The sequence below is a fragment of the Anas platyrhynchos genome, chromosome 6, assembly GCF_047663525.1.
Source record: "Anas platyrhynchos isolate ZD024472 breed Pekin duck chromosome 6, IASCAAS_PekinDuck_T2T, whole genome shotgun sequence".
Lineage (NCBI taxonomy): Eukaryota > Metazoa > Chordata > Aves > Anseriformes > Anatidae > Anas > Anas platyrhynchos.
The window spans coordinates 37,589,176-37,612,463 of record NC_092592.1 but is presented as its reverse complement, the minus strand read 5'-3'; the positions used below and the strand labels follow the sequence as shown (position 1 = coordinate 37,612,463).

The 23,288-nt window shown below is 42.4% G+C and overlaps 1 long non-coding RNA gene across 1 annotated transcript; it reads right to left on the bottom strand.

Moving 5' to 3' along the window:
• Window positions 1-1,297: 1,297 nt before the first annotated feature.
• On the bottom strand, window positions 1,298-10,240 carry LOC113844068 (uncharacterized). The gene is made up of 3 exons (XR_005266537.2): window positions 9,872-10,240; window positions 4,835-4,966; window positions 1,298-2,013 (listed from the first exon to the last, which is right to left on the bottom strand). It is a non-coding gene; the product is annotated as an uncharacterized lncRNA (long non-coding RNA).
• Between the last annotated feature and the right edge of the window lie 13,048 nt (window positions 10,241-23,288).

Below are 23,288 nucleotides of genomic sequence, written 5' to 3'. Positions count from 1 at the left end.
GAAAAATGCTTAAAATGTATGTTTTTTTTATTTGGTATTATGAAAACACAGGGTTTCTGGCATGTTGTAATCAAAACTCAAGAGCCAAAATGAGCCTCTGTTGTGAAAATGAAAATATAATTTGAAAGCACAGATCTTATTAGAAGTGAAAATAACAACTCAGATATCTTTTATCAAAAACCACACATCTCTGAAGTCTCCTAAGAAGACACGTATAAATCCTAGAGAGTTCAAATTGCTGGCCTTCATATGGCTCAGAATGAAAGCAAGAAAATAGTTGTGTGAATTGCATTAACATACTGAAATTGGCAGCAAAAATATAGTAAAGACCCCTTGAATGTAAATGGAGTAAATACAGATTATGGCAGGAGAACACAAAATTACCAAGTATGCACAGTAAGGACGAGAGAAAAACTTTTATCAATTTTCATATTTACCTTACACTTTTGGTCCACCTCAAGATCAATTCTTCCCATACTGAGTTTTGAAAAGCAACTTTCAACAGATTTTCAGGGGCAGGATATCTAATACTGTGCTTCTGCTCTTAGATGTTGATCTTGTAACACCAATCCTCTTGTGCCCCATGTTCAAATGATTATATTTTTTTGCTCACAGCAAGGTACTAATTGATTTAATTTTGTTATATATTAAACAAACTGTAGACATCTTAATATCTGAGAAAATAAGAAGCATTCTCAGATTTTATCTAATAAAAACATAATGGTTTAGTAATGTCAGTGAACTGTCAGTTTATATACGTAGTTTGTAATTTATGTTATGGCTTCATCTGTGCAAGGCCTGAAGAGTACAAGCTGCACAGAGAAGCAAAGCCTGCACTTTCCTAAAGTTTATTAACTTGGGATTGTTAAGAAGGCTGAAAGCTGAAAAGAGCAGATACTCCCTGCAATGAACTTTCAGCAACCCTTACAAAGTCTTATGGAAATTCTATAAATAGTCTTCAGTCTAACCTCACTCAGGGCAGGTCTGACTTCTCTGTGGCTGTTTAAAAAAATAAAAAAAATTCTAAGCAGCATTTTGGACATTACTTTTTGTAAGCAAATGATCCTGCAGCCTTTTTCATTATCTGAGGCCTGGAATTCATTTCAGATTTTCCAAGTCTTCTCCCAGAAACTTATTAGTGAATTGGTACAGCTCTGCAGAGATTAATAGCTCCAAAGGAAAAGGAGAAAATAATATCAACATTAGGTTTTTATTTTTATTTTCATTTTTTAACTTTTTTTTTTTTTTTATATATATATATATTTTTTAGTAATGTAAGACTATGTTCCTTCTATTTCTTTGCACCTTTTCGCCTTGGATTTTTTTCTATGCTGGGATAGTCTTGACTATAGGTCAACAGAAAATTAAAGTTACTATGTCCTGTAAATACTGTTTAGTTCCTGCAAGATCAACATAATAGTAAAATTCCTGGATACCAAGTGAAAATGAAAGACTCTTTTAAATAAAATACATCATAAAACCAATGTAATTAAAATGTTTGTCTTCCAGTGGCTAGTCTGCTGGAAGCAGTTCACCTACAGTGGAATGCAGAGGAGCAGGAAATTATACTTTCTGTGAGCTTCTTAAGGCCTTATGGATAAAAATAAATTGTTATGATCAGTAAAAAATGTTATGGTCAGGCCTTAAAGCCAGCATCCTAAGAGAAGAGGATGAAGCCCGTGCCTGAGTCCCAGGATGCCTGCTGTAGCTGAGCAGTTTGGGTGTGAGATGCCCATTTGACAACCATCCCTCCCTCCCTCTCTGGTAGGGCTCTAGGGCAGTGCTGGAGGGGTGCACCTTCCTGACCTGGTGGCTGGGGTGACTTTGACCTTCTGCAAACTGCACCTTCTTCTTCCTGAATACAAGATTTCTGAATACAGTTTGCGGGTGGCATCTCACTGCTCCCAGCATCCCGGCTCCAAGTGTGAGCAGTCTCTGCTGATTTGGAAGAAGGCAAGCAAAACCCCTCAAGTCCAAAAGTTGTTGTGGTCTGTCAGGCAATCACTGGGAGGTCTAAAGAACAGAATTAATTAACAGCATAAATACAGTGCAATCAAAATTCATTAACAATTACTCAGCAAATCTCCTTTCAACCTCTCACAGGGAAAACCACCCTTCAGAGCCTTTAATTACTAACTTGAGAATTCCTTCTGTTCTGTTACCAACTGCCACCCAGAAATTTGCCAAGTTTCATCTTTAAACAGTTTAGGTTCCTCCCTCCACCATGGAGTCCTATGGAGGGTTGCAAAATTCCAGCACAGTGGTTAGAAACCTTCTAATTCCACCCTCAAATGTATTCAAGACCTATATATATCCATTTCATCTTGTACTACCCTTCCACTCAAATAATTCTGGTTATCCCCAGAAGATTTTTATAGAAAATTATTCTAGCCTTCTCAGTCTTTAATCTCCTGGCTTTCTGTGTGATACCTGAGCAGCTAAATTGGTTAAGCCACAGGCTTTGACTGCAAGCTATAAACCACTCTGCTGATTTTCCTTTACACTCTTCCTTCCAGAAAGCGGTTCTGTTAGGCCAGTGCCCACTTGCACTACCCTCCTAAACTATCTGAGATTATGTTTTTTGGGGAAAATGAAGGGAAGTGATAAGGCATAATTAGTGAGAGGACATTGCTTTATTTTCTAGGCAGTAGCTCCATGGCAGTGATGGTGATGGCTTCATTAAATTAATGTTGTAACTAGCTTAAATTATGGAATGCAGAGCTACAGAAAGGAGCAGGCAATAAGAGGATTTTAAACAATTAACATGGGATGTCCAGGGCTTGCTCATAGGGTAAATTGGTATTTGTATTTTTAATTGGTGAGTAGTGAGGTTGTTTCTTTTATTGACTTGAGGCTTTCTATTAGAGGCCTACATCCAAACATTGGCCTGTCCAGTAATTTAAGACACTCATCTTTGGAAATTGTTTCACAGCAGGAACATCATTAAACATCATTTGTGATTGTCACTGAAGTGTTTTGAAATGCTATGTCTCCTGCCTGTTATTTCTAGCCCTTGTCTCAGCCTGGCTGTATGCTAGTGGCTGTGGCACTTGTCATGGAGAAAGTACCAGGGGAGGGCAGATGTGGAGCCACACATCATCCTGAAGGCTGAAGTCCCCTGGCAGATTCCTGCTTTCCTGTGAAGCAGCAGCTCCTGGGGCTGAGATGGGACTTGGCTGGAGATGGGCCACGTACTACATCTCCGCTCTTCCCACCTTTCTTTTGAGCATCATGCGATCACTTCTGCACTCCATGAAAGCAGCATTTGTTTTATCTGCAAAGCAAGATCACACAAGATCATGACATTCAGACACCTTTATATTGTACTTGAGACCTGATGAAGACAGCTTCTGGCTTAAAATGTAATTTAGCAACTTCTCTCTAAAGATGAGCCCAAAAGATTATTGAAAGGAAAATCCCAAACCTCTAGTCCAAAGTATCACGGGGCATGTCTATAATTACATAGCTTAAAAGAAAATGCTAAACATAGCAATGTTAAGCCACACACAGTATGGGATCTCCTTTCCCAAAATCACAACCAGGACTGTGGTTAGCTCTCCAGGCATTTATTCAGAGGCAGGGCCAGCAGGAGAGCCTGCATCTTGTGCGTGTGATCGTAGCACTGTGATGTGAGCCCAAGGGAACAATGTCTGAGACTGAAGTGATGCTTTGTGCAAACAGGGGGATGCCTGGAGATTTTGGGGGGACGTGCTGGAGAGAGGAAGGGATAAAGAGGCTACAGCTCCTGCTTGCAAGTTGTGTGCAGTACCTGGGAACCACGCACCCTGAGGTGTGGAGCTGTTGTGAAGCAATCTGACCTGCCTGAGTGGCTCCAGAGGGGCCCCCAAACACTCGGAGTTTAGTAAAAACACTAAAATCTCTTCAGACTCACTCAAAAGGTATGGATGACATCATGTAATGCTGCTAGTGACTTCCTTAAACCACACATGGGATTAGAAAAAGTTTATGTGTATGTTCTGCGTTATGTATCAGAAGTAGAGCACGTGCAGATCTACTTTACAAACTGAAAGCAACACGATGCCCTGATACACCAGGTCCCGCCAGGGCTGTGCCATTTCTTTATGCTCATGTCTGCTTTCCTATAAAGTACATCTGACACAGGCTCTTTAGTATCCTAAAGACCAATGGTGCACATTATTAAAGTACTGAAATATAATACCAGAAGTTTGCATTTATACAGTAGTGTCTGTAATTTACACAATTAAAACAAAGAATGCAACATAAGAAGTAGTGCTAATGAATGGCTCCCCTCACCTTTTACAACCAAGACCCATCCATCACTTACAGGGGAAGCTGGCTTTTCAACTGACTTCACCCTTTATTAGAATTTATTATTTTTTCTTTCCATGGCAGAAAGTCTTTTCTGGTTCCCAAGACACAGTTCAGGATGTACAAATCAAGCGGTACAGAAAAACGTCAGTTGTCTGTTGACTGGAACAAGGAGTGTTGCTGCCAGGTGCCTTTGCCTGAGAAATGCACATCTCTGGAAAATATTGCTGCAGTTTTGCAGAGCACAACACCTGGAAATCCCAGCCCTGACTGACCCTCCATCTACGACACTGGTTGGATTGCCTGCAAGGAGCAAATCCTTTTCTCCTGCAGGATTTCCCTCCCGTCTTCTGAACCTTCAGTCTCACCTGGTCCTCACCGCCTTGTCTGTACTCCTTACTGAGCTGTCTGGAAATAGAAATAACAGCAGTCCCTCTAGACTTCTCCAATCTCTATGGAAAGATTGGTTGGTTCACTGTGATTCACTGTTGTTATTTTCATTTTTTTTTCCTTCCTCAGCGTGGGTGTATGTGTTAGACATTACCTGGCACAGAGACAGGCGAGGAAGGAGAAGGGGTTGGGCTGTGGGTGTGAAGCTGGAGCAGGCTGGAACTCGCTGTGCATGGTGTAGGGACACTGTCCGTTCCTGGGGCTCGCCCTTCAGATACTTCTGGTCCTATGGGAGAAAAGCGAGAAAAAATAAAAAGCCTTTTGTCTCAGATTGACATATTTTCAAACCATTTCAAACCATTCTCATTGAATTTTCTGGGGATAACCCTGCCAAGCAGAGCATCTGTCCTCAAAACAGGCAGCCAAAGTGAAGCAATGCTCTCTAACAAAGATGATAGGAGTGATGGGTTCATCGGCAGGGGAAACTGGAGATCGTGGCATCCCTCTCCCTGTTTAACAAAGAAACCTCCTTCTCCCTCCTTTGTTCTTCAGTCCATGTTACCTCAGACTCATGGGCTCCTAATATATTTCCCGTCACGTAGCTCCTTGCCCTTGTTTTATGGATGGGAAGCGAATTACAGAGAGACCAAAATCTGTCCTGTGGGACCTGTGGGGATCACTTTGCAGACCTGGACGTGGGTGACATACTAAAGACAGAGAGCAGGGAATCAGACCTGAGCTTTCAAAGTCCCTGTGACCACCACCACAGATGCAGCAGGTCAGAAATACTCCATTCATCATGGGTCAGACTTTTACAGAATAAACACTCAGCCACAGCTTTCTACAGCACCAGGAGCAAAACGTCTCGGTGCTAGCATCTGCGTAACATTTTAATCTTTTTTCCATTGGCCACTGTGTATTTTGTTCCTACACCCTTTTGATCCTAAGTGTTAAAAATGGGCTGACCTGGGTAGTCCTATATCCCTAGCCTGTGCAGACTGGCTGTTTCCAAAGGTCTCCCCATGAGTGTAACTTTTCCACAGCTCTTTGAAATGCCAGAGTCCTTCACAACCCTCGTTTTCTGCAGAAAGAGGCCGGTTCTTGTAATACACAGCAAGAAATTCCTGTGGTGGTGTTTCAAAGTGCCAGCACATGTGGACTGCTCTCTGGGTACATATTTTTACTGTTTCCATTTCAGCATGATTTAAGGCTGTGGGGAAAATAGTTACAAAGGGGCTAAAAACAAAACCCCGAGCTCTCTGAGATGGCTGAGGTTGGGCAGCTTAATTTCATACTTAGCAATCATGATCTGCAGCGAGATAATTAGACTCAAAAGTCGAAAGAAAAGAGCCAGATGTTTTCAGACCTGTTCAGCAGAGATTCTCCCTTTGATTGTGACAATTTAGCATATGAAATAAAACTATCTATAGTTGGAACTGGAGTTTAATTTCTGAGGAAAAAAAAAATCTGCTTCCTCAGAGGAAGCTATCTTGGAAAGGAACAAATAGCTTGTGAAAACTAGCAAGATAAAAGGCACAGTTAAGTCAAAAATTAATGAGTTTTGCCCTTTGTAGAGCTTAAGACCAGGCTACAACAGAAAGGCCATTGGAGTATATGATAAACTATTACTGCACACAAAGATAAGAATAAAAACTGTCCTTTTGATCTGTTTCCATAATAACAGTAACTTTGAGAAACAAAAGAAGTGCATAGGACAGCTCTGTCTACCAAAGACTTTAAAAGAATACATATGGAAAAATCACGATACTTGCAGTTTTTGAGTTGAATTTTCCAAATTTTTATTTGAATACTGGGCTAAAATGAAGTCAAAAATGACAGTTCATGTTACACTGGCTGAAGATTTTCTCACATTTGATTTTTTTTGGAGGACCTCAGCTCCAGCTTTCTGAAAGCAACCAAACAGATTGCAGGAGGATCGAGGAAGAAAAACGATAATTATGAGAGCAGAAGCTAATTAGGATTCTAGAGTATTGGAAAGACCAAGTGCACACAGACTGTGAAAGGTCAGGTAACTAAGAAACAGTCCAATTAAATTTACTTTCCCCTTCGGCTTTCCAAGAAAACCTCCACAGCCACAGAACATTTCAGACCCAAAGGAAAATTGCATGGAAATATTAGATTCACTTTAGAGAAAGTTTTTTTAAGTGTTTTCTCAAGAGCACTGGTATATGGCTGTAAACTACACATAACTTTGAACTGCAAGAGTAGAAATCATAGAAAAGCACCACACATAGCAATTATCTGATTACCCATCCTTATGTGGACGTGTAACAAAAACAGAGCTGCTCAGAGTCCACTCTGTGGCTGACCTTTCATACTGCAGAGCTGTAATCCAATAACTTCCAATATTTAATGTGAAACGTGTGGTCATGAATAAAATCTCTCTGGACTGGTCAGGAAGAGGAATGACTGTAACTCTGCCAAGAGGAAAGAAGTTACCAGTTCAGAAATCTTTACTGCATTATCTGTCTGGCTCTGAGCAAACTGCTGGGGGAACCAGCCATGCCACAAGCGGTGGCTGTTGGTGTCAGAGCTCACCCTGTGGCCACCAGGCACTGGTGTGGCTCATCTCCATGGTGTGAGCTGTATTAATCACTTCCCACTTCAGATAATTGACTGGGGAAACTTAATCCATTGGTTCATGGTAGAATCACATATCATGATATGATTTCCTTTCTAATAACATCTCTAATTCAAGACAGTTCATATTTAATATTGTTTTTCCTGATAAAATATCCTACTGAGCAGTTTCTGTATATGTTCAAAGTTACATAGAAGGATTTTGTAATAAACTGTTGCACAATAACATAAAAATTTCTTAGAGGTACAATTAACCTGAATAGTTCAAAGTGCTCAAGCAATTGTTCCCAAATTGTTCCTATTCAGCTTCCCTTTCATAAAGCATGTGTAACTGATTTCTATGTACAGGCTAGCAAAGTCCAAGGACCAATTTATTCCCTTAGCAAAACTGACACAGATCTTAATCTAGCTGCTTCTGTTTATGTTGTATGGCTAAAATTTGACTTTTTGTGGATGTTTGTACCATAAAGCCTTTCAGCCCCTTTTCTGCTCATCTTTTTGTTCCTCTCTTCTCATGGTTTCCTACCAGCCACTGCAATTTCTCTTGTGATTGTTCAGTGCACCCATGGACTCCTTGCCTGTGTGCTCTCAGTTTCATCACTCTCAACGACCCTTCTCACAAGCAGGCACAAGTGTCTTACCCTTGCCTCAGAAGGTCTTTATTCACAAATTGCCCTCAGTGCTCAGATAAGTTAGAAGTATTAACCTTTTGCTAATGTTATCTTGTTTAATGATGAAACCCCCAGATCCCTAGCAAAACTGAGCATTGTTCCTACTACAGCAGAATAGAGGTGGCACACCCTGTGGATCACTGCAGCTCCCAGATCAAAGATAGCCAAGAAAAATTGGTGGATGATAATTCTTTCTTCACATATAGCTGAATGAAACCATGCAAATAAAGCAAAGTTGTTCTTTAAGGCTTGCAAATAAGCCTTTTACAATGTGAATCATGGAACAAAAAACATCTGCAGAGAATGTTCTCTTTACATCTTTGAAAAACAGTCAGCATTTTATGAAACTATATTGCTACTGATGTTTATGCATTTCTCTGCTTTTACAGACAAATTTCCCTTCTGCATTTCTTAGATATTGAGATCAATACTGATTTTTTCCAGAGTCTGAGGGACTGAATTTGTTCTTTTATGGGTATTTCTTTGTTGTTCTTCAAACTGATATCTGCTCAACCAATTTGTTTAGAGCTTGTAACTTATCTGTGAGGTAGGAGGGAATTATCCTCATTTTTCAAGGAAGATGTCTGAGTTTCAGAGATTGACTTGCATAAGGTCACTCAGTGTGACAGAAACAGGTACAGAAGCAGATTCAGACCACTTGGTGTCCAAACCTATATTGAAACTGTTATATATCTTTCCTGGGAGAAGCAACTGGACTTATATCTGCAGAATATCCTGTTTTAGTGTGGGCTAACTGACACAGAAAAACATTTTTAGAAAAAATAACGTGTAATGAATTAGTAAAAAGAAAAGTTGATTTTAAAAATGCTTCTGATGCCAATGATAGTAGGAAATGAAGAAGACATGTTGTCTTCTTCTGAAAAATTTTATTTTCCTGTAGTTTGAACCACAACACAATTCAGATCTTGCAAGAATACAGCAAGAGATTAAGCATGTCTTATTTATATGACATTTATTATAATAAATACTTTTTAAATGCTTGCAAAGTCCTGTCTTCCTAACCATCTGCTTCCAAACAGAATCTGCACAAAATACTACTTCAGCTATTAAGATAAATGTATATAGGTGCTTTCTGGCCTTTGCTGGTCTTACAGGCAAAAAATGATTCGATGAAAAAGTGTCCCAATTTGATTAGGATGAAAATAAAATATCTATATATTCTGTTATTTGGAAGAACACATTGAAATGTGGCTCACCATCAGACACAGGAGAGTGTGATTTCTAATAGTCTGAATCTTTCAGTGAAATATAATAAATTTGTATTTACTTAATGCAAGACTATACAGAAATATTCTTATTAATGCTACTAGGATGCAAGTTCTGATATTCCAAACTCCAGGGGACAAAGACATCTTTAACATACACTTTGAGGCTTTGGTAGGTGGGGACAAAGCAAACACAATGTGTTGCACACAAGTGAAAACAACCCATGTCTAACTTAGCTTCAGATACTAAATATTTCTTTGTATGTAAGCTCATGTTTTAAGCTCTCCATACAATTGAAAGAGAGGAACTTCTCCCCTGTGCTATTTCCACCATCCTTATCTCCCACTGAAGCCTAAACCTGAACTCTTTGCTGAGTGTTGGTCACCTGAAGTAGGAGAGAAGTTTGTCCTTGCCAGAGGCAGAAGAGCATGAAGAGAGTCTGGACAGGCAGCACCAGGACTGTCTGGCCCAGTTTTTAATTTCCTGACCATTGATACCATGGAATGCCCCGTGCTGTAGCAGGTGGCCTGGATGAGGCCTGAAGGATTCACTAAGAACACAAGCCGGACCACCGGGGCATCATGTATATTGAAAACACAGAGGAGCAGAGGTGCTGAAAGCCTCAGGATCCCTGATGCTCTCCTCTGAGGGCTCTGGTTTGATTACAGAGAGCTGCAAGGAGGCCATCTCACCTCACACATGACTTCTCTTCTTGACAGTGCCATCAGGATCCTTGCTCAGAGCGGGGACAGTGACTGTGGTGGTGGAGGTTGTGTAGGCGGTGGGTGCATAGTCATTATGATCCCCGGGTCACACGCAGCCAGGAGCGAGCAGCTGGAAAAAAATGGCTTTTCCGGGGCCTGGGTTACGAAATTTGTTCTCCTGATGATGAGAGTTCGTTCGGCTGTGACGTGGGGAAGCAGATGCAAGAGATGACTTATCACAGGAAGTCTACGCAGTCCCCAGGGGAAAAGCTGTTACCAGGTGGTTGTTATCATGAGAGAGGAACAAAAAGCCGTAAATCCAAACCAATGCTCCTACGCTTCCTGGGTGCAGTGGGATATGTTGTGCTTGGAGAACGTCAGTCCCAAAGTTTAGCTCGCCTAGCACTCACCGCCTAGCAGGCAAACAAGAAGGAGCAGCACGAAATGTGTCCAGACTCTTTCCTCTGCCCATCTATGTCCTCTCCCTCTAACTCTATGTATTTTCATCTTGCATTTTCACGTGTAGATTTCTTATTTCTCTTTCTGCATGCTCATGCATATTAGCATCTAACATCTCTGACTTAATTCTCTCAGTATCTTCTTCCCCAGCCCAGATTTGACCTCACCCTGCATGGCAAAAGCTTGTTCATAAAACTTGCTCCTCCTAGCCACCTAGCTAGTTCCTTATTCAGGCAGCTGCTCTTCTCTTTCTGCCTCTTTCTCATGAAAAAAAAAAAAGGTTTCAGACTGTGTGTAAAGAAACCTTTACAGTTCCACTTTTTATTGTCATGTATATAAGTGCCTAGGAAAAGGGGACATGGGAGACACTGCAGATCCTCTTGCTCTCATGGGATCACCCAGTCTACCCAACAGATAAAGGGGGTTATACAGTCCTATTTGGAATTAAAACTGGGCTCCTATCTTGAGAAACTTTGGTTCCTTCCTCCCCAGAATGATCCCCACCTGGAGTAACCCAGTTTTGGGCACTATATTGCAAAGACACCTCAGATCAGAGGCTGTGATTTCCTCTGGAGGTTGCAAATACCCCAGGAGAGGCATGGCAGAGATGGGGTGATCATTCAGGCAAGCAGGAAAGAGAACAGAAAAACAGTTAAAAACATAAAGTCCCTGGAAAAGAGCTCAGATTTTTAGACATCATTGATTTGATTTTTTAATCTCTTTTTCCAGTCTGAAAAATCCCCCAAATGAGAAGCATGTCTCAGGCAAACGCAGACATCACACAGCCCCCCACCACCGCTGTGCAGCAAGGCACAGGACAGCTGAAGGCTGCAGACATGTGAGCTGTGCTTCGGCCAGGAATCACTCTCAGCCTCTTTCCAAATACCCTTTGCTACACCACAGACACCACGATCAGTGCAAACAGCGTGTGTTTTGGCAAAAGTGGAGTCATTCCTGCAAAACAGATATTAAATATACTTCTCAGCTCACACAGAGTGCCGTCAGTGCCCATCAAGGTAATAAGGAGGGAAGATGTTAGGAGATGGCACTGGGCTCTGCAGCATTATTCGCAGCTAATTGGGTAGCAGGAGCCCAAGCTCAAGGCTGGATCCTTAGTTTTTAAAGAGGTGCATGGAGTATTAAGCATTAGTAGGGATGGGAATCATCATGAAGCAAAACAAAAAGCCTCGTGTCCCGCTATGAAAATGTAAGTTTAAGTAGAGCAGCTGCCAGCAGAGAGATAATTGGGTGCACTCCTGGCCTTCGCTGCAGAGCCTACCATGCAGCCAGCCCTTAAAAGCCATCTCCCAGCGAAGAAGAGTGCCTGCCTCGTATTAAGCTGTTTAAATGGTGCACTGTAATTATGCTTACAGATGTTTTAAGAGTAGGTAAGTAGGAAACTGCAGGTCTTTAATTATAGGTCAGCCTGCAGACAGTGCGCTTGGCTCGACTGAAAGCAAAGCCTCTGCTGCCTGGGGCGATCTCGGAAAGTGCCTGGGCAGGAGCTGGAGCTGGTTCCCTCCTGGCTTCCAGCTTCCCACAGCAAACACAGCTTCCCACGGGCACATCCAGCTCTGAGAACTTGCCATAGCAAACACAGGACACAACAGCAGTCCCTGCCCGATCGGGTGAGAGGCACCGAAATAAGGCTGGGTTTTCCCAGCTCCAGAGCTCCCTGAACTGGGTGCCCCCCATTTTGCATCCTGTGGTATGTGGCCACCTCATTCAGGTGCTGCTGATGGGTGCTGGGTCACAGTAGGTCTGAGCTGGACCCTGTCTGCCCTTTCCTTCCCCACTGTTGCTTTCCCACCTACTGCAGAACCGATGAGCACACCCAAGCGAGATGGAGTGCTACTAATTACAGGGGACATGGCAATACTGCTGTCTGCCTGATTCCACAAGAAAACACTTTCTCCCTGTCCTTGTCACCATCTTGACTTCTTGCACCCTTTCTTGTGATGAGCACCTCAGGGCAGTGTCCCTGTGTATGCACGAACGTGCAAAACATTATGAGTGGAACTGAAAAGCACTGGCAATGGCAACAGTGCCAGCATGTTAAAAAAGCTGGTTAACCAGGAGCAGCAGCCGTGTAAGAGGTGGCAACCCTTTCTGCAGAGTGATGCGCCTCGTACACATTCGGTGGCAGCTCAGCCATCAAATATCCTGCTGCCTTTTAATTAATTTTTACTTCTGCTGCCCTGGCAGGGAAGTGCTACCTGAGAAAGAAAACCAAGCTGAATGCCTCCTGGTGTGCTGCCTGGCAGCTTACTGCTCGAGCTGGGCTTGCTGCTGACTCGGTCACCCCTCGGTCCCTGGTTGTACCCTGCTTGCACACCTACAGCATGTTAGGGGACAGGACAAGGTGGCGTTGGCACTTCTGGGTGTAGGGACAGCCTGGGGACCTGCCGCTGCTCGTCACCTCTGTCCCACCGCAGACCTGTCCCCTGCCCTGGAGGATAAATACTGCTCTAAAACCAGCTTCCTTCCCCACTTTCAAGGCTGGAATTGAAATTACATGAGGGACCGAAAACTGAGCCTTTATGAAGACTTTATGAAGACAGAAGGTTTTGTCAGTTTTGTGTTTTTATTGTTCTGAGGCAATAGGAGTCCTGCCCGAGGCTGCACGGGGAGAGAGGAGGCAAAGCGAGGATCCTGCTCCCAGGGCAGCAGGTATAGGCAATAAGCAATAACTAATATCGGCAATAAGCGTGACATGAGAGGATTTCACACCCACTGAGAAATGCGTAGCAGGTTCCCGTGTCAATAGGAGCAGTACCAGTGGCAGCTAGCAGCGAGGTGCTCGGGCTCATCGCAAATCCTTTATCAAGTGACTGAGGCCGGGGGAAGGCATCACAGCCATCCCCGACTTTTATTAAAAGAAAGCAAACTAATAAACAGGAAGGAGCTGCATGTGGAGAGACCACAGTCGATGGAATGAAATGGGAATAAAGGTTAAAGGATGGTTAGCAAATTTAAATGTGAGTGCTTCCAGACTCTCTTGGAAGCGGATGAAAGACTCTGATCTCCTCCAGGCTATTCTGAGAGGTTTTGGTTCAGGGCTGAGAAGAGCATTATGTAAAATATGCTTTCCTGCAACAGTTCCACTGTTTCACCGTTTCCTGACCTTGAAAATCAGAATAATTTAACTATTTCAATGGGTTTGCCATAGTGACGTCTACTGATAACTTGGAGCTAAGAGCTTGCCCACACTTAAAGCTTGTCAGCATGGCTCTCTCACTAGCAATTCTAGCTTTTACCAGCAAATGCTTTTAATGGCAGAGACGTGTCAGACATGTAGTAGTACATCGAGTCGTTTGTGTGAACAGAACTGCTGTCTCAGTGCTTGAGGTGTAGCAGAGGAAGGTATGCTCATACAGGACAGAGAAAAACCCCGTGCCTCTGTTCCTCATATGCTCAGAAATACAATATCAGTGTCTAAGCACCTGTGATCCAGGCCTTTTTTTTTTTTTTTTTTTTTTTTTTTTGTTCATGTTGCCAAAATTTCAAAATTTTGTTGCCAACATTTTTTCTTTTTTTCTTTTTAAATACTTGACTTGAGAGAAAGACCTCGCTGTTGTGTGGCACCTTTCTGTGTGAAACTTCTGTATTCTGTGTCACCTCAATCCACCACGAGTGTCAAGTTTTACCAGTCAGTGATGGAGGATGTGCCCACAGAGCATGGTGAGGAGCAAGTCTAAATGGCAAAGCCATTGATAGGACACAGAAGTGCTTGGATTAGGCACAGGACTCAGATCTCAAACTGGCATTTATATTCTTACTCGTCCTAGTCTATTGTATATGGATAAGAGATTTCCACTTCATACAGACATTACTTACAGCTCATTTTAACCTGAGAAAAGTTGACTCCTTTAACTTGACTGATCTTATTTCCCCCAACTGCATTACATCAGAAAATTATACATGTGAATCATGGAAGTGATTGTGGGATGAGCCCTGTGTATGTTCTCCTGCTTTTTCAGAAATTGGCGACTACCACAGAAAACAAGTTCAAGGACAATAGCTATGAAACCTTCCTTCCTGGCTTCTGGGGAGTGACTCTCTGGGATCTCACAGAACTCGTGAGTGAGACTGGGTTGCATATGAAATCAAATAAATAAGTGGGTATTTTACCTTGTCTTTCTCTTGTATGTACAGATTTCCTGTGGGCTACAGATTTCCTGAGAGCTAGTAATAGTTCTCTCTCTTCCCTCTTTCTCTCTCTGTTTTAGTTTTGACTATCAGAATTTGTAGATAAGTCAGAAGTATTTCATCAAGTGTTACAGTGATCTCTTCCCTCTTTCTCTCTCTGTTTTAGTTTTGACTACCAGAATTTGTAGATAAGTCAGGAGTATTTCATCAAGTGTTACAGTGAGCCATAACATTTTTTTTTCCCTTCTTTTTTTCTTCTTCCTCTTCCTCTCCCCCCCCAGCTGGACAATAGAGATTTGGAAAAGAACAAAACAATACAAAACAAAAACAAACAAGCAAAATAAAAGCAACCAAAACCAAAACAACACATCATTACATGCCTACAGACTTTTCTGTGCAGGAGGATGTGGTAATGCCAACTCTGCTCATTAAAATATCTATTGATTTATTTAACAGATATACTAAAAGCACTGGCTATAACAGAGCATCTACAGATTCCTTGGCAGACAGTGCTCCCAAGCATTTACCTTCCTTGGCACCAGAAGGCATGTTCAGAAACTTCCTATGTTCAAGATTTTATGATCACAAAACCCTCTGCAGATAACTCTGAGTGATGAACTGCTTGCATGTATCTGCTGTACAAAGGCATGCTTTTAAATGCAGTGATAAGCTGGAGAACTGTCCAAGCCATACACTGCATACTCAGGAGCCCCACTTAGAAGATATTTTTGCTTTATTGGAGATTTCTCCTTGGCCTTCTGATGTGTACAAGAAAGTAGTTCTCCTGGTTGGGAAAATAGGTAGTTCTTTGGCAGTTCACCCTATGTGTAGCTTTCCAAATTTTAGATTAGAGTGTAACTAAGCATTAGCTTGAAATGAAAAGTCTCATCTGGGCTCACACTTCATCAAAAAAAAAAGGAGCTAGTCCAATGGGATTTTTAATTTCAACTCCACCTGTAATTTTATCTGCAAATCTAAAACTCATGAGTAATGAAATGGGAAAATCATAAAATGCCTACAGCTTTTCAAGCTTCAGCCTGTGATTTTCCAGCACCATCTGACTTTTGTTTATTCTCACATCACTTTTCGTGAGAGCTACTTGAACCCTCAAAGAATTTCCAGAAGCATCAGAAAAAGTCTCGTGCTTGAGCGAGGGTTCATATTGAATGAGACACAGGGGCAAGAGCTCTAATGGAAACTTCAAACCTGAGACACCTCCTACAAGTATCACCTCCAACTGGACTTTCCCTGTAGCTTCTGTCCCTCCACCACTTGAATGCAGGCTGCAGCCAACTGGAGAACCTGAAATGAAGACTACAGCCAGGTTATATGATAGAGCGATTACATTTCTCATCATTCTGTATAAAGTTACTCCTCTTCAGTTAAACAGATTCTCTTCTTGTCTTGGTCATCATCTTTGTAGTTAGCTATGGTATTTTACAACAATGATCATCTAGGGTTGAAGTCAGGCAATAGCTTTTAGAAGGAGAAAGTTTATCTCCTATTGGATCACTGTAAAAGAACAAATAAGCACCCAGGCATGCAAGGCCAAATGTTCAGAAAGGAACTGCTCATTTGAAAGCTTGCCCTTTCTCTCCAGCTTGGTCAGTTTGTCTAAGGGAAGTACTTTTCCTTGCCAGACTTGCCTTAGCCACCCCTGAAATTCTGCACAGAAGTCGGAGACCAGCAGTTTGGATTCCCTGTCAGGAAGTGCTCATAGACAATTTTTGAAGAGCTGGAATGCCAGCCATAAACATGAATTATCTGTAGGTCTCGTGGACTTGGATGGGAGCTGATCTGGGTGTTTTGGCTACAGACACTCAAGGCCATTTCTTGGCAGTGTTACAGGAACAATATTTATACAAGGATGAAGCACGACTTTGTCAAAGCATTTGCACAAATTAAAAACTTTGTTTTTCTTTGCTCTTATTTATAATAGTACTCTAAAACAAAACAAAACAAAACAAAGCCACAACAACCCATAGTTGTTTTCCCAATGAAGGAATTTTAATTGGTTTTCATGGCAGGACTCGGTGACACTGTAGGTCCTTTCTCATGAGCACTGGGCCTGCGTTTCCTTCTTCTTCAGACCCAGGGGAAGTAACCTGTTGCAATTTTTATCAGAGGAAAAGCAGCACTAAAGAGAGGTCAATCCTGAGACCTAGAATGCTTCATTGCTTTGCTCTAGCTACTTAGACAGCTTCCTTTTCATCTCCGTGTTAGTGCAGTCCTTTATACAATTTTTCAGACCCATGGCTGAAGATACTCCACGGATAGACACCAAAGATAAGCTCTTTGGCATCACCCTCTCAGTGGCTAGGTCAACTCACTGAAGATCTTACTCAAATATTTATACAGCTCTGATGGGCAGGATGTGAATATATCCGAGTGTAATTAAGTAGTGTGGTTCTAGTCCAGCCTTTTCACCACTACAGGAGCCTGCTGCAATAGCTATTCATTTAATCTTTCCTCTTGAATATTGAAATAGAAATGCTTTTATATGCTTAGGCATCACCTCTTGTGAAATGTGGGAATGAGGAGGAAGAGGAAAAAATGTTTTCCTCTTATTGAGAATTCTGTACCGGTAGCAAGAAACAGAGGCTTTAATATAGGGAATTTATGCTGAGCAATCTGTCTTAGCTGAGCTGTAGAACAAGCTGTTTTTCACCCATAATATGAAACAAATTCATTTTTGGCTTCAGGCTGCTTCTTGAATGCATGATAATGCAGACAAGGATTTCTTGAATTTTAACTTCAACTTTAAAAGAAAAAGGAAATGTCTGTATTTAAAATCTGTGGTCACATATGGACCCCGGTAAGGTCTGTTGTTGTTGAATACTTTGCTGGCAGCTGCTCAATACCTGGGAGATACACTCTATGCACCGAAGAACAGAAGAATAACAATGAACTGCTAAGTTAACTCTCATGATTGTGCTAGAAATGAGCACAAGAGAGAGATATTACATAGCTTTCTGAAATGAATGATCTCAAAGATCTCTCACTCTGAGAAATGGATTTGTATACCTGCATAGACTCATAATGGGTGAAAATAAGATTTTATTTTCAGATGTCTTGGTAGCTGATTAGAGCTATTTAGAAAATAGCAGTTTCATTTTGTAGGCAAACGTTGGAATTCCATTATTTCTTCTCACTTCAAACTGGAATAAAAAGTTAACATTTTCTGATGGAAACTAGTAAGTGTAGTAAAAATTGATATGTCATATTGGCTTGCTGCTGCAAAACTGCAGTTCTCCATGCCTGTCTTAGCAAGGGCTGTAACTGCTGCATTACACACAGCTGTAACTGTGTCCTGCAGCTTGCTTTTCTCATACATTAACAGCATTTTAAGAGAATTTTCCATGAATACTGTTGAGTCTGCTGGTATTTAAAGCCCTTGTGCCATGGTATCCCGTGCAAGAACAAGCTGTTTGGTAAAGCAGGCAGATGTTCCTTGTTTCTGCCCCAGCAGTGTCTGTGGGATATGATATGCAGTCAGCTTCATGCTGATGTTTTATTAGTGAAAAAGCATATTTCTGGGAGCCTCGGGTGTCTACTTTCTAATCCCAGCCTCATTCCCTTGTTCAAAAGACAGCTCTTTCTGCATTTGCAAGCAAGTGATCTCACCGCTTAAATTCTACCTTGCTCTTGCAATGAAGCAGTAGCAGAAATGGTGAGAAATGTTAGGGAATAATGTCTGATAAAGACAAGGGTGAAACAGGTCCCAGAAAGCCCATTTTGCTTCGGAGCCCTTTTACGTGAAAAGCTTCATGCATTTGTTCTTGCTGACAGAGTTAGAAATGTATGAGGCTGTCAAAAACAAACTCAGAAGCAATGTTATGTCTGTCACCATGTTGGTGGAGTTTAGATATGACTGAGAAAAAGAATTTGTTTCCTTGGTAGCAGAAAATTGCTTATTTTACAAGGTGCCATGGAGAGTGTTATCTACTTGGGATTTATGGAGTAGAGGCTTTAATAATGCATTTCAGCAGGAAAGGAATATTTGTTTTATGACACACTTTCCAGTGTGGTGGTTGGCTTTTAGACATACTGTGTCTTGAAAATTGATAATGCACGTATCAGAGAGCTGGGAAGTCACTTGCCACAAGGGCAGGCAGGATTCATGGAGCCAGAGCTCAAACTGACTGGGTAGATCCCAAAGCTTAGGGCGCCCTGGTTGGTGGACATCCTGGTGGGACAACATCAGAAGTGGAGCACGAGCACATGCATCAAATGCAGTTCATTATTTTGGACAGCATCTCCTGGTGTGGAAATGCCATTAGCAAGAGTGGTGGTGTTTAAGCCATTAAAAGATATTCTTGTATGGTAGTATCAGGATCTGGTCCTGTGGAACATTGCTTGTTGACATCTGAAAATAATGATGAGATAGCAAAAGACTGAACCAAATTCAACGAGGATAAGAACAGGGCTACTGCTTTCATATTAAAGTCAGAAGATTGGAAAACATGATATAATTTACAGTTATTTGGCATGCAGCAGCTCTGTCAGCTGAGTGGAACTGACACACCAGGCTGGGCAGGGAGGAAGGCACATCGCGTGACAAACAGCTAACAGGAGGATAATATCAAGTAGGTGCTGAGAGTTATTTGTTGCTTAATGAAGAGCCTCTTGAGGTTGAAAATTTACAGTCCTTTCACAGTTCAATTTTGTCAGAGTACAGAATAAAAATAACCATTGACTAGACCGTGGAGATGTTTCAATGCACAGAGGAAGTAGAGCAGACCTTGCAGACCCAAGGCACAAAATTATATTGACAAGGGAAGGCAGACCCAGAGAACGAGCCAGCAAAGGCCAGCTAGGGCATAAAATGGGGTGGTAATTAGGCCACTAATTAGATTCTTAAGGAAGGAAGAATGTTTTTCAGTAGAAAAAGGAAGAAAAAATTTCCCAGCACACTGTCAGTCAGGCATGCCATTTTCCCTGGACCAATCTGCCTCATGATTTCTACCACAAGCCAAGAGTTGGTGGAGATGAGAAGAGGTCTGAGAAGCTGGCACTGAGGTGTGTGGACTTTGTGCCAGCAATAGGCACATATTCACTGCAGAAAATATGAAGTTCAGATCAAAAACTGCTGTGACTCCTCCACCCTCCTTGAGGGAAGGGGCCTGGTCAAACAGTCGGGAACAAAACTGGGTTTTGGTGAGCAAGGGCTATGGATGGAGGTGTTCAAGGCAGGAATTGCCCTTGGCAAGCCAGAATGCAATGCTATCTTGTAGGTGATCTCAGTGAGGTAAATTACAAATGCTGAGAATGTTCCCTGTAGAAAAGCAGGTCTCCAGTGAGTTCAAGAAGCTGAATTTATGTCCTACAAACACCTGAACTTGATTTTCTGAGATGGTAGAAGTCCCTGCAGAATCACACAATATTTGACCTGTGCTTGGCGTCATCCTGACCCCCCTTCCACTTGGTCAAGTTTATAAATCACACTCATTTCATTATATTTTTCATTTTCTAAGCTGGGAGATCAATAGTCTAGTCACACACAAATATAATCCAAATCCTCTCTCCATACCATTTTAGTTCTTATCACAAAAATGGCTCACTCTGAAAAGAACTTTTACAAAAGATTGTTGATTCTGCCAGAACGGATGAAAGCTAAATCTGTAATATGAAGAGAAGAGAGAATTCAAATAGTAAGGAAAAAGTGAAGGCACCTGGGACACAAAATAAATGTGTCATTTTAGCTGTGGCTCTTTCACCTCTGTTTTATTGTGTTCATGTTCTTATTATATGAAATAACATCTCAGATTTAAAATAAGCATAATACCTGAAATGGCAAAAGGGCAAGAAAAGCTATTCAGAACCTTAAAAGTAAAGTTAATATTATTTAGAAAATATGTAGTGGAGCAGTGTTTTCAAGGTACATATGCAAATGGTGTGGATGGCGGTGCTGGAAATGCAGTTATGATCAACTGGTTGGGCTGAGCCTCTCCCTGTGTCTGGGACCATCTCATCATGTCCCATATCAAGTGCAACCTTAGGAGTGTTCACAATCCCATCTCCTCTCAGCTCTATATCCCACCCACGGGGTGTCACTGGGGTTTGCTCGTCTCAGGGCAGGAAGCGGCAGAAAGGAGTATTTTGGTGAACACTTGCCAAAATACCCTCTGTGAACAATGGGAGCAATGATATTATGGGTGTCCACTGGAAAGCGGAGACAACCTTCAACTCCATGGAAAAAGGTTCCCTACAGAAAAGTTATGCTCCAAAAAAGTTGAAGACTGGTCAGTGGAGCTTGCATCGTCCTGACAATTTGGCTACTTTGGTCAGAGACTGTATCCAAATTCTCTAAGATCATATTAAGGCCAATTAGGGCCACTAATACTTGTCCTCCTGCCCTTTTTTTTTTTTTTTTTTTTTTTTCCTTAGTATAAGAGCCCTTTTCTGGCCTTTTCTGGGAAACTCTGATAGAGAGAGGTGGCATCTAGAGCAGCTAATAACCAAGCTGCATCCCCCGGCGGCATCTCCCAGTTGCAGCATGTGTAAGATGGTGTTGGCCCAAAAAGTTGACCAGAGGTCACATTTTCATCTTGCCTACAGCAGAAAGCACCAGGAGCTGTGGCTCAGCCGGTGGCCGGTTGGAGAGGAAACCAACTCACCGCGTGTCCCGCAGCAGCAGCTGCCGAGGCTGACGGCAGCCCGGCGGTGGAAGTCTCCAGCCGTGCCGTGGGGACACGGTGTGTTCTTTGGACAGCCCCAGCGGAAAGGACAGGACGGCTCTTTGTGTTGCTTTGTGTTGGCAACATCGTGCTTTTGTGTGGCTGCAGGCTCTGGAGGCTGGGTAAACAGCTGAGCACACAGCTAGCCACTTCTGAAAAAAAAAACAAACAGGGATAAACCCAGATTCTGCTGCAAAAGTGGAAATGAGGAAGAGGAGCGCCTGATCTTGGCAGGACGTGCCCAGGGCACTGCTCCAGCCGTGGGTGGAACTCCCCATCTCCGACAGCCCGGTGCGAGCAGGCAGCATCCTGCTGCAGCCCCGGAGGAAGCCCTCGCTATGACAACAGGAAAGGGCTGACAAACATGAACTGTTGGAGAGGAAAGCAAATATTGCAACTCGGGACGGAAATGGCGATATTTCAATCAATGCTGTCACATCAGCGACGGATCGGTGTTGTTTCCTTGAAAGAAGTGAAAGATAGAGCGGAGCGGAGAGTTTTATCTCGCAGCACAACTCCCGCCTTCAAGAAATGTGCACAGAGAGCAGAGCGAGTTCGCAATGCCCTGGTGACTGCAGAGTGCCCCGCGAAGTTCAGCGTCAATACTTCTCGGCTACTTGCAGGTTGTAATTGACAGTGGCAGTTTAATTAAACAAAAACAGCAAGGCACTTTCTTGCTAAAAGGGCAGGCCATAATCATTTTCTAGAAATGGACTCCTAGAGCTTTCGCTGAGGATAAGCACTTGCAGCACTTGCAAATTCTGATAAGTGAGTTCAAGCCTTCATTGTTATCTTGCCTTTTTTATGCTGCAAAATTGTTGGGAGGAAGAAAAAGATCCGGGAATATTTATTACTCTACCTAGGGGTTTCATTGCTTTCTACTTTGCGGTGCTTTGTCATATTACCAGTAGTCACTGTGCACACATTTAATAAATACTTAGTGTTACAAAGATAACACTCTCATCACTTTAATGACTTTGCACTAGTGCAAATGCAAATGAATATTAATAAAGTTAGCTGTAACCATGGCGCAGTAAAAAATGGTTATTTTCTTTTACAGATCAGCATAGTCTGTTTTACTAAAAATATCTACTCAGCCCCAGTTCTTCCCCGAGGTGGTTCTGCTGCCTATCAGCACTGCCGTGACTGAATGAAGACACCATATGTGCATTTCTCTGCCAGCAGGTATACGGGTCTTCGGGGGTTCTGCAGGAATCCCAGCATACGGGTCAGACTGACATTTCTTTTTTGATCCAGAAGAGAAATAGCAATGGTGCTACAGCAGCCAACGGTGCTAAAGCAGCCTTTCTAGACGGTTCTGCATCGTCTCACCCAAGCAGCTTTCCATATCCTTTCTGATTGTTCTTCCCTACTGTTTGCATGCCAGCAGAGCTGCCTGACCTACCTGAGCTGCTGCCAGGACGTGGCACAGCAGCCTCACCATGGCTTGGCTAGGGCTGCACACGATTTTGGTCTTGCACTGTAAGATAAAGCAAAGCCGGGGTCATGTCTGGGGACAGCCTCACACCCAGGGAGCCGCGAGCTTCCAGGAAGGCTCAGACATCCTGTCTGCGGGTGATCTGTGAGGGTGCAGCCGGTTCAGGCGGCGTGGGATGTGTCCGACCGGCCGCACGTCTCTGGCCCAGCTGCACAAGGCACGAGCAGTTGGTCTGGCATGGCCCAGAGGCACTGGGCTGGCTCTAAAGGGTCTGTTCATTTGATCTCTGTTACTGCAGGAGACACATCTATGATTTTTAGAGGTCTCCATGCTTGGTATGAATCACTGGAAGCTGTGGACAAGGGGAAAAAAATCCTGCAGTTGCAACCTACCAGAAAATAAATCTTTGTGGAAGCAAATGTATTGTAGCACTCATTTATTAAATGAGTCAAATGAGAGTTTGCTCCTTCTTACATTACGTAATTTCAATTTTATTTTTTATTTTTTAATAGTCACCACCAAATGATCAAATACAGAGATTTTTGCATCCCTCCATATTTCCCAAACCTTTTTCTTTGTTCATATGAAGGTTGAATTTGAGATTGAGAGCACATGGAACTGAGAACCAAATCTTTTTTTTTTTTTTTTAAATTTTTCTCCAGTATATGCTGTGCTGACCTAA